The following is a 12,759-nucleotide window of genomic DNA, read 5'->3' on the forward strand; positions in this document are numbered from 1 at the left end:
GGAATATGCCATTTAACCTCAAAGAAAACAGAACAATCCTCTTTGTACCAGGTCATACCAATTTCTTTTTTTTAAAACTAGCCCAGTATTTTCTGTTTTGGTGGGAGATAACCCTTCAGGGTCTCAGGCAGATGATTTCCCCTTCCACCTGCACTCAGTCTGCTTAAATAGTGATGCCAAGAACTGAATTAGAAGCATACTTCTTCATGTCAAGTATGTAGTTATTATTAAGCTAGAGTTCCTCTGTCAATAATTGTGATTATTATTTGGTTTGTGTTGAAATGAAGCTGCTGGAATTTTGAAGGACACATCCCCTCTTTCTCACTACAAAAGTAATGTAAGAGTCAATGGGCCATACAGTCATTCAAATAATTTATTTCCCTTTATTTCCTGAGGGATATACAAACATGTTAGTTTCAGTGTCTCCCATTTTTCCTTTCTCTATTTTATCCCATTATGGTATCAATTCGTTATTTTTAAAAGGTTGGCATATCAATTTGTACATATTTTCATATGCATTATCCTAATATGCATAATTTCACAATCAGCTTTTCCCAGAAGGTGTTCTTCTTTGTTGTGTTCATTGAGATATAGATATTTATATCTCCCATTCATATTTATATCCCAATAACATATGTTCACCCAAGGGGCAACAGAAGCATGCCTTTGGCCCCCCTGGACATTTGAATGACCCCTTCCCTCTTGATATTCAGAAAGTCTATGAGAACTTGAACTTCTTCCAACCAGCCTTAGGGGTTGAATGATATGGCTTTCCCATTAGCAATGGAAATTGTTTTAATTGTAGCTAGATCAAGGGTAATACATTCCTGGGCTCTTATATAGATGTTTTTTGTGGATTTATATGGAATCATTTTGCAATGTATACATTTTGATGCACTTGGAATTTCAAAAAAATGGGCAACTATCAGTCAGTGTCTTAGGGACGCGGTGGCGCTGCGGGTTAAACCTCTGAGCTGTCGATCGGAAGGTCGGCGGTTCAAAACCGTGCGGCGGGGTGAGCTCCCGTTGCTCGTCCCAGCTCCTGCACACCAAGCAGTTCAAAAACATGCAAATGTGAGTAGATTAATTGGTACCGCTTCGGCGGGAAGGTAACGGCGTTCCGTGAGTCATGCTGGCCACATGACCCGGAAGTGTCCTATGGACAACGCCGGCTCCAAGGCTTTGAAACGGAGATGAGCACCGCCCCCTAGAGTCGGACACGACTGGACTTTACGTCAAGGGAAACCTTTACCTTTACTATCAGTCAGTGTCTACAAATGAATATCCTTTGGAATAGCTGTCTTTTAGTCCATCTATTCATAATGATCAATTGACGATATGTTCAAAAGCATCAATATTCTTTCTATCCTGCTTCTTCTTGTTGTCATTAGTTTGGTCTTGATATTTAATTTTTGTCCCATTTTTTCACTATGCCCCCTGACATTTCTTACTAGAGCTTGCAGATGCTTTGCATTTTCAGCTAGCAGAGTAATGTCATCAGCAGAGTGCCCGTTACTGATGTCTCTTCCTTCAGTTTCAAAACCACACTCAGCTTCTTCCAATCCAGCTTCCCTTATTATACCGTATATTTAGCATATGTTTTTTGGTGTCTGTTTCCTTCAGTGTCTTTACAGGTTTTGTTGTAATACTGCTTCTTGTCTCTTCTAACATCTCTCTGAAATTCTTTGTTGAGTTCTTTCCTGACAGCTTTGTCTTTCTTGGCTTTGGCTTCTTTTCTCGTCTTGGCATTTTCCACTATTTCTTCTGACATCCAGATTGCTTTCTTCTGTTTCTTGATCTTTGGCAGTCTCTTTTCACATTCCTTCTTAACAACTACCTTAAGTTCATTCCAGAGTTCCTTTGGTTCTTAATCAATGAGATTGAAGACTTCAAAGTGATTCCTGTTGTTCTCCTTGAAAATGGTGGGTATATGCTGAAGATTATACTGTTAAAACTAGTTGTCTTTCTTCTGCTGCTGTAGCTCAGCTTGGAACTTGCACATGAACAGTTCATGATCTTTTTCATAGTCAGCCCCTGGCCATGTCTTTGCTGTTATAACTACTTCCTTTTAGCAATAATTTACTCAGTTTGATTTCTATGTACTCCAACTGGTGATGTCCATGTGAAAAGGCATCATTTTGGTTGTTGAAAGACAGTGTTAGCTATGAAGAAATCATTGGAGTGGCAGAAATGGATAAGTCATTCTCCTCTTCATTTTGGCTTCCTAAGCCATACAATCCAAGTACATTTTCCTTCTTAATGTTTCCAATTTTGGAATACCAAAGTCCCCAATCACAAGCAGCACTTCTTACCTGCATTTTGATTTCAAATTGAACTTGATCATAAACCTCATTGGCCTCCTCTTCTGCTGCATCAGTGGTTGAAGCATAAACTTGAATGACCATCATATTAAAGGGTTGTCTACAAAGTCTAATCAATATTATTTTGTCATTGATTGCATTGTAACCAAGTACTGTTCTTGCTATACCCTTCTAAACTTTAAAAGCAACACTGTTCCTTCTTTGTTTTTCATGTCCTGAGTATTAAACAGTGTAATCTTCTGACTGAAAATGTCCAATCCCAATCCATTTAAATTTGCTGATGCCTAAAATGTCAATTTGTAGTCATTTCACTTTATCTTTCACTGCACTGAGCTTTCCCATGTTCATGCTACTTACATTCCATGTTCGTACTGTAATTCTGTCTTTGCAGCTTTGTGTTGGCAACATCAGCAACTGGATGTCCCAAAGGCTTTAATTTAGCCTTGTCATAAACACCCTTAGTACTCTGAAAGGTCTTCAGCTGTTCCTCAGTAGCATGTTGAGTGCCATCCTGTCTGAGGGGCCCATAATCCAGTACCATATCATCAATCATTTTTAATATTTTCTATCCATGTGGTTTTCTTGGCAAAACGGAGGAGTGGTTTGCCATTGCCTTCCCCCGTGCAGTATGAGATGATGCCTTTGCCATTGTCACTAAAGTGATCCTCCTCCTCCAGCATCTTCCTACATTGCTGCTGCCCAATACAGGTGCTTGTTTGCTTTACCTGGGCAGCTGGGATGGCCCTCATGACTTGGGTGACCCTGCTGGCAGTGTGTACTCTTGGCATACACTCCCCCACCATGCGCAGACAACAGGGTGAGGCAGCACAGCAGTATTTGGTGTGTGTGTGTGGGGGAGAAACATTGATATAGGTAGTGCTAAATATGACTATAAAGAAAACTGAATGAAATTCTCCCCCATTTCTAGGCGTAATATATCTGGCCCATGCTTTAGAAAATATGTGCCAGATAGGGGAGTGGCAGGGAATATTTAATGAGTGAATCTAAATGTACCTATTGGGCCCAAAGGATTGCATCCCCAGTGCTATGCTGATCTCTGTACTTTTTTAGAAGGGAGGTGTTGTGTTTAATTTAATTTGGTCTTGACTCTTCCATGTCACAAGACTTCTAGTAGCAGAGTACATAAGCTTTTTGATCTTCTTTAAAGCAATAAAATCTAACTGTGTACAATAACTGAAAAAATAAAATATTCTTCCCCCTCCCCCAAACCAATACACAACAGCTAAACAAGAAAGGCCTGGGTAAAGATATGGAACTTCTGGTTCATGAGTTTCAGTTTACCATATACACAAAACAATAGAATAAAAGCAAAATAATATTTGCTAGAAAAACACAGGGAGAGATTCTTGTCAGTATATCTCACTTACAAGCTTCCCAAAAGTTTATGCTTGCTACTATGAGAAAGGGATGCTGACTACTGTAGATATACTTGACACTGTTCCAACAGGGTTCTTCACGTGTTCTTAATGGTGGCCCAAGTTTAATATAACATGTAAGTAGGTCTAAGATTAGCAGCTGAATGCTGCTTTTTGTAGCAGCCTTGGTTATGGATTATCTATTAAGAGTACACTTCTAGCTGGTAAAGAATGTTAAGGTTAATTTGCACCAAATATTTGATTCTACTTTAAGCAAATTTATACTGAAAGACCCATTCAAGGTGTAATCAGAAAGCAAGTTCCCTGTGTGTATGTAAACCATTATCTATTTTGATTGTTAGCTATATGGCATTTGTTTTGTCTGTCAGGGCCAACTATTTTATAGCAAATGACAGATTTTCAAGAGAAAAATAGCAACACGAGAAAGCACATTCCATAATTGTACAGGATCTGAAAAGTTAACATAATCTGTCACTTGAAGGGCATTATACAGTGAAGATTAGAATATACAGCAATGAAGCAACAATTTATTTTGGGATAATTTCCTTGTTTTTGGAATAAAATAGGCTATAAATTATTATAAATATTGTCTGCAGTATTTTAGATATATTACTAGATTATCATAATTTAGGACATGTCTGTTAAAACATTCTTGTATGGATCCCTTGAGCATTTTATATTGATGTATAAACAAATTCCCAAGTACTACAGTATAAAAGTGCATTAAATGTGAGAACTAATAGGTTTTGTAGAAATGTCCTCCCTTTGGCACTCTTACTTCTTCAGTATCCAGTTGGGTACACACATTTTTGATTTTAGAGTAGAGCCTGGGGGCTGACTTTATCCTATTTTTGCGTGGCGCTGCGGGTTAAACCGCTGAGCTGCTGAGCTTGCCGATTGGAAGGTTGGCGGTTCGAATCCGCGTGACGGGGTGAACTCCCATTGCTAGTCTCAGCTCCTGCCAACCTAGCAGTTTGAAAACATGCAAATGTGAGTAGATTAATAGGTACCGCTTCAGTGGGCAGGTAACGGTGTTCTGTGTAGTCATGCCGGCCACATGACCACGGAAGTGTCTACGGACAAACGCCGGCTCTTCGGCTTTGAAACGGAGATGAGCACCGCCCCCTGAGTCGGACACGACTGGACTTAATGTCAAGGGAAACCTTATATGGTATTACCCCTCTATTTATTTGGTGTTTAAAGCATATGTACAGTACTCTTCTTTCTCATCAAATGGTTCTTGGCCTTTTGTACCAATGCCCAGAGGAGTTATGGAGTCTACTGTATTGCTTGGCACAGATTGGTCCTGCTTGAAGGAAATTAATTTTGCATTAGTTCAGATCAAGATCAGTTGATCCTACAGATTAAATATCCTATAAGCCATACCATCATATGTTTAATGGATTCAAGAAATCTTGAAACTTCTGCTTTGTACTTCTTCTGAATTATGACCACAACAGTATATTCCGTCATTGTTGTTTAGGCTTTAGATTTAATTAGACCAATTTACATAATAAGCCTGGGATATTCTGAAATAAATAAAGGGAATATGAAAAGGAATGATATAAATGAACTCTAGTGTTTGATCAAAGACTGATTGGCTTCTGTAGATTTGGTAAATGGAAATTGAATGTGTAATCTTTGGGGCATGATCTGAAATTCCCCTGTCTAATAGTTTGTTCCTGGGGACATTAGAGTTGACCTGAGGAATATTTATTCCTCCAGGCAGATGTTGCATCTGCTTCCTTGGGTTGTGCATAGGCCCTCTTCTGATTAGCTAAATCCCAATGCAATACTAGTTGTATCAGCATCAGGGTTGGTTGTCATGAACAGGAAAGCCAGTTAGAGGAGGGGGAAAAAGTCTTAAATAGAAACTTTGCTCTGGCCTATTTAATGCACTTTAATACTCTGGAGTTCCCTCTTTGATAATTCTCAGCCAGCTAAGGCTTAAAATCCTCCATTTTGGGCTCTTACAGCTACTTTATAATTGCTATGATCTTATCTCTGTGTATTTTGTACTTCTATGTCTGTATTGTTGAAATTGTACAGGACTGGACTCTGGGTTTGTTTGTTTTTTTTGACTCCTTATATGCCATTTGAACCTCATGTATAAATTTTGGGTTGGCTTTTAATCCTCCTGTGAAATACTGGCTTTTTGTCTTGTCCAAAGCTGCAGATGCAGTAAAGTTTCACCATGATTAATCAAGAGACAAGCAGTAATGAAGGTTAATTTATTGGTTTTCAGTTCAGCAATCAAGTCAGGGTGGAAAATAAAATAAGCCTGAGTCAAATTGTATAATAGTTCAATAATCTGCCAGGCAAGGGTTTCAAGGAGTATAATACAAGAGAATAATAACATGGGAAGAGGAAGTAGGAAGAATAATGCTTGAAATGTATACAGGAGTGCAAAGGAGGCTTCTGTTGCTCTGTCTTGTTCCAGTTCTTCCATGATCTTTGCTTGTTTCTCTGCTTTTCTGAATCTATAAGCTCCATCCCTTGTTTTCAGTGTGCTCTCATCTCCACTGCTGAGAAGTTGGAGGACAGCCATCTTCTCCCAGTTCTGAATCAGACAGAAGTTGGCTCAAAAGTTGCCCAGCTGTGTTATGATTAGAGACATCTGCAGTCTTGGTAGTGCTGGAAGCTTCCAGAATTATAAAGTTTCATCTCTTTCAGACAGCAGAATATCTAGAGCACCCTCCTACTCTGCAACTGATTGAGTCATTCTTTGAGGTCTGGTTCATGAACTTTCTGTATTAGTATCTGATTCCTGACTTTCTTGTTCAACAACTTAGTTTTACCCATGTGATCCTGTTTGATCTGTGCTTGTAGAGCTGAGTCACTGAACATTCATGAACCAGTCCAAGGAAATTAATGCCTGATTTTCAGATTTGTATGATCAGATTCTTACATAATAGCACTAGATTACAAAACTGCAGTAAGTTTTTACTTAGAGCACAGAACACTGAGCACTATAAGACAGATAAAAACTGTTATATTACATGACGTTATATATTTATTTAATTATGGTCAATGATCTCATAACATACGTTATGTCCCCTGAATACGCTGAAAACTAAACCTTAGAACAATATGATTAAAACTGTTTTGGTAGCATCTATATTGCTTGCTCTAAAGCATGCATTGCAATGGTGATTGAACAAATGCTACTCTCCTGCATGTCATCATTGACTTATCAGCTAAAGGATAACAAGAAAGTCTTCTTCCAGATACTCACAGAAGTTAGTTAGTAAGGGCCTAATTGAGTCCTTGCATCAGACTGAATAAAAAGAGCCTTTGAGAAGGATATGAGCAACTGATTCTACTTGCCGAAATGGGCAGGGATATTTTTGCAGAGGACTGTCATTAAATCTTCTTTCTAATAATGATGAAGGGAGCACCCTGAGCCAGGCTATAGTGAGATTGCACAGGTGTTAGTAAAATAGGTTGCTGAGGAGAGTCTTCCAAGTAAGTCTGACCTGAACAATTTTGGGCTAGAACAGTGGTTTCTGTAGATCCAGGTCTACCACTCACTATTTCAGCTCTGATAAGGCTCTTTCAAAGCCAATAGTATTCAGTTATTGAATAGAAAGGCCATTGGATTTTAAAGCCCATATTTACTCCAATTATCCATCAAGATATACTTTTATCCCACAGGATTTCTGATAAGACATTACTCAAGTATGTTGTGCTTTACAGTATAGAGAAGAATCACATTGCTTAATTATCTTTAGTTGTATAAATATTTCAATTAAGTAGGAACAAACTTTATACTTATCCTACATATTTGTAGGATAAATATCTGCAACAGTTGGAGTATATTTGCAGGATTATTGAGAGAGCCAGTTTGGTCTAGTGATTAAGGTGCTGGGCTAGAAACCAGGATACTGTGAGTTCTAGTCCCACTTTAGGCATGAAAGCTGGCTGGGTGACCTTGCACCAGTTACTCTCTCTCAGCCCAACTCACCTCACAGGTTGTTGTTGTGGAGGAGGAAGGAGTAATAGGTATGTTCGCTGCCTTGAGTTATTTATAAAAAATAATAATAATAAAGGCGGGATAAAAATAAAATGAATAATTTACTAGAGTTATTTATTTTGATGAGAAACCTCACTTTAATAGTCCTTGAACTGAAAATCATCCACAATCTTTGATACTGAGAATCATGAATTTGTTGTAATAAATGGCTCCATGTTAAACTTGGAAAAAGTCTCAGTGAAACATGGATTTTTAAAGTTGGGTTCTCTGAGGAAGAAAATTGCTTTCACATATAGGAAAGAGTAGTGATTTAGTAGTTTATAGATAAGTCCTGTGTGTGTGTGTGTGTGTGTGTATCCTTTAGTACCACTGAGTTTAGAAAATATTTTCTGTATTTTCAGTTTATGGATTTGAAATTCATGCCATGCCATCCACTGTATGTTTACTCAAAAATCAGTGTATATAGGCATGCATGATAATCTCATCACCTCTTTTCTGATAGACATCTTGAATATTACGTTGCAAAAAGCATAGTCAATTTTGTTTTATTGTGCTGAGAATCTGGTCAGGCTAATAAAGCAGTGATAGTACCATAGCAACTTGCCATGATCAAATGTTCCTAACTTTTAAAAGTTATTTTTAAATATATAGTAATTTCTTTAAATTCAACTCTGACATGGGAGCCATCAGTGCTAAATGTGTGCCCAGATAAACCTTTAGAAATCTACTAAATACACTTCTTCTAAATCATACAATTATAAACTATTCATTGCATGATATTAAAACACATCAACTTTTAAATTAAATTGCTGACCTCTTTCACCTGACCTAGATTTTACCGATATGTTGGACAAGAAGTTCATGATCCACAAAAGGCATAGAGCTACTATACTGTTTTGCATGTCCAAAATGTGTTCAGAAAAGCCAAGAGAAGGTTTAGTTTCCTGCTTAAATGTTATACCAGCCTAAGATATGGGATTCATTCATGTTGGACTATCTGCATTGACAAAATGTCATGACTTCTTCAAAAGATCATCAAAATTGGGAGTCAGGCTGGGATGACATCTCCAGAATTCTGCAGATATACTGCATCCTGGGCAGATTTGCATACGTTCCATGTTTTTCTGAAGTCTTGATTTCCTGATCATTATTCCTAATAAATCTCATTTGCTATTTAATCCCAATGGAAGAGTGGGATGTCTTGTTAGAATTGTTCAGCTTTCTCCTCCTGACTCTAGAACATTTAAGTGGGTAGATAAATGTATCTTGTAGAGAAATTCACTAAAAGGATCTGATATGCCATTATGTGTATCATTATGCAGCTGACATGGAGAGTGATAAAAAGGTATGACATTGTTAATAATTTAATTTTCCTTATTATATCTGTCCAAGTGATGGGGGAGGGAAAATATTTATTCTATAGTTTTATATGGCATTTTTAACTGTTTTATTGTAAGCCGCTCAGAGTCCCTCCTCGGGGGGAGATGGGCAGTGATAAATTTGATTAATAAATAAAAATAAATAAACAAAATGTTATGAGTTGTTCAGTCTCTGGTATTAAAATAGCTTACCATGTTTACACTTATGAACTTTGCCATGATAGAAAGATATGTTTATACCAGTGTTTTTTAGGTAGTGGTTTTAAAAAAAAAGTGTCTTTCTTTATAAGTGTTCTACCTCCTAGCCTTTTAGTGCCGCTGCCCAGATTTAACCCTGGTAATAACCTTGGTAAGGCAGACTCCAAATGAAGAATATAGGTCTGAATATCAGTCTCATCTGAGCCCTGTTCTGGATGTGAAAGGGGGAAAACGTGCATGGGAGAAGCACTAAAGACTGTGTTAAGGTCCCACAAACACTTAACTGAGAGCTTCCAAGGAATTTAACCAGTATTCTTTAAATCGAATAGAGGCAATGATGAAACAAAACAATTTTTTGTGCTGATTTTTTTCTAAATTTTTTTTCTATGCACTATTTTTTCTAATTCATATTTTGCCATTCTGTTCAAACTGAGGAGAGTGTTTCTTAATAAATCCATCTTTGCAAGCAACGTTCTGTAATGTAGTGCATTTTATAGTTTGTTTTCTCTAACACTGTATACATTTACTCTGTAATATGTTGACTTCTGTACATATTCATTGGAAATCTGCATTGCAAAATGTGAAGAAGTGCAGCTGTGGAATGATATCTGCATGTCTTTTAATGCAGTATTGGTTCTGGCAATGTAAATTAGGTAAGTTGGCATTCAAATGTGAAGCTGGCAGGTTGCTGCTCCACACTCCTAATCCTGATCACTCTAGTTCTGCAAAGAATTTTTAAGTACAACTATCCACATTGTACAGCGACGTGTAGAATGATGCACATTGTAGCAGTTGCAAGTGAAATTGGATGGGAAATAATTATTCCTCTCACCTATTTTTCCCATGTTCCTGTCTGGTTTTTCTTATTTTTGGTTTGTAGGGAATGCAAAGTATTAGTTGTGATCCTGGCATGTGGTCTAAAATTCTTTGGTGCCCTGATTAGGCCAACAGGGATATCTACAATCCTGTTGGACATTACCAGAGTGAGGCAAACAAAGGGGAAGCATTGTATTTTTGGAGTGAATGTGGAGTCTTTTGCTGTGGAAAGTACAGAAGAAAACTGTGACAGGACAGGTTCTGGACCGCTGAAACCCTGAGTCCTCAGCTTTACTCCGACCACCTTAATTAGTATCTTTAATCCTACAAGTTGTTTGCCATAGTAGTTGTGAATGAACAACAGTATAACACTTTTTTAAGAGCCATGCAGTCACATTTCCAAGTAGGTCAAATTGTAGAATCAAATGTAACTTATCTGGAATTTCTAAAAAAATCAGGAATTTATGTGTCAACTGCACAGAATAGTAGACACTTTTATTCTGAAATGCCAGGTTTGTTGGTAGATTGAATGATTGGGAACATCCCTAGCTGGATATTTAGAGACTTCAGACGAATGTGTCACCAGAAATCGATGTTAATGAAAATATTTCTAGATAATTTCATGGACTGGTCTCTCTTACGTGTAATTAGTTTTCACTACGTCAAAGGCTGGGAAGAAGGGACAGGAATGTTCCAGACATCCACACATTTTCTGTTTACAACAATATTTAATATATACAGTGGTCTTAGCTGTAAAAATGATACATATACTTTCTACTCAGGCAATTTCAAACAGAGCTTTTTACAGTGTCTATTTTGCTGCCTCCCTTACTTACTCACACAGCTTCTTTCTCTTCTTTTACTTCTGGGTTTGCTTCTATCCCAAGGAAGAGAATGGGGAAAGGGAAGAATAATTCTTTTTTGGGGCTTCTCGGATTCCAGCACCTTCTCAAGCATCCCCCCTTGACATCTGGCCCGTTCTGCAAAAACTGTAGTCCTTTCCAGCAGCCCGCAGTTTGTTCAGCAGATCTCTCTCTTGGGTCCTGGGTGGTCCTGATGGGCCTTCAAGTGCAGATTCCTCCTCGTTGGCACATCCAGTATTGCCAGTCTCCACTGTACAAAAACAATTCCAGGAATGGTCAGCAACCTCCTCCTTCATTACTTAATGCTTCTGCCCTTTTTTATGTTTCCAGCTATAAGGCAGATGGTCCTGAATTTAGGTATTTTAATTAGGCATGAAGCTTTTCAGTGTCTATATGACACTGAGCCTAGTTTTGGCCCACAGTAAAAACCTTTAACTTTGAGACCATTGTGTCATCCCAAGTGCACCAGGACAACTCACCTGCCACTAGAAGCCATGGTCTAGCTAATGTTTTTTTACAAACAGCCAAGGTGTTAACTCCAAAGGTTAAAATATTGTGGCTGAATCACTTTCTTTCCAAAAAATAGATATTTGCCCCCTTTTTCATATATTTTTGGACTATCTTCTTAAAGGAAGCAGTTTTGCCTGCCTCAGTAAGCATTGACTAGGACTTTTTTCCCTCTATAAAATCATACATAAAATGTTGGGGTGGGGGGATGTGGGTGTCTTATACCTTGAATTACAAACCATAACATCTGAGTTTGCCCAACATACTAAGGCAAAACCAAATAAACCACATTCTTGCTTAATGTGAACTTGATATAATTTAACTGTATTGGGCAAACTGCAGCCTCATATCCTCGTCCCTTCTGCCTTTGGCAAACTGTGAAGGGGTGATTGGAAACATTTACTTCTAGTTTCAACTAACCTTATATTGTCTTTACGTTCAGAGCGATAGTTAATTTTATCTATGATGCAAATATAAGTAAAAAAGTCTGAAGACCATTTCAAATATATTCCGGGTAACAACAATACATACACATCTTCAAATAAGACATTATTAAAATCTAAAACTAATGAATTACAGACATTAGAATTTAAATCTAAAATCTAAATTATATAAAAATCGTTGAACCTTTATAACATAATACTTTTAAATGGTTAATGAAATAGAGTAGGGACTTTAATGCACCTTGTCAGACTTCTGGGAAAAATAGAGTCGTATGGCTAAACCATGGTTGAAACTCCCACAGTTTGCCCCAGTTTGAACTTAACAAACTGCATCTTCTGGCTCTACCATGGGAGATAAACAATTGCTTAGTGCGGTATTCAAACCCAGGTTAATTGTTCAGGACAGTTACATTGTTGTACCCCTGCTTATTTAGTATTTTGCCTACATTAACACATGACTTTTAGAACCATCCTTGAACTGTGACTCAATTCATAATCCCCTGGAGCCCATGCGTCTGAACAAACACAAAGAGATTTAGTAGCAACTGCAGTAAAGAAGAATGCATGGAAGTACAGGTTTTCATTTCCAGTGTTTTATTTCCCGATACAAACATATCTTTCTAGTTCAATGTTTCTCAGCCTTGGCAACTTTTAGGATCTGTGGACTTCAGCTCTGGAATTCTGGGAGTTGAAGTCCTCACATCTTAAAGTTGTCAAGGGTGAGAAACACCATTCTGATTTATTATTTGAATCACCAAAGATGCTCTAATACATTTATGAATTTGAACGAGTATTTCATTGTGTTGATTTTCCTGGTCTAGGTACATTGCCACTTTCCTTTATTACCAACATAATTTATGAT

General features: G+C 37.7%; 1 protein-coding gene across 1 annotated transcript in view; it reads left to right on the top strand.

The window, feature by feature from the left end:
• The window catches only part of CTNNA3 (catenin alpha 3), a 781,530-nt gene that overhangs the window by 548,742 nt on the left and 220,029 nt on the right, over positions 1-12,759 (top strand). The window lies entirely within an intron of this gene.

The sequence above is a fragment of the Candoia aspera genome, chromosome 6 (genome assembly GCF_035149785.1).
Source record: "Candoia aspera isolate rCanAsp1 chromosome 6, rCanAsp1.hap2, whole genome shotgun sequence".
NCBI lineage: Eukaryota > Metazoa > Chordata > Lepidosauria > Squamata > Boidae > Candoia > Candoia aspera.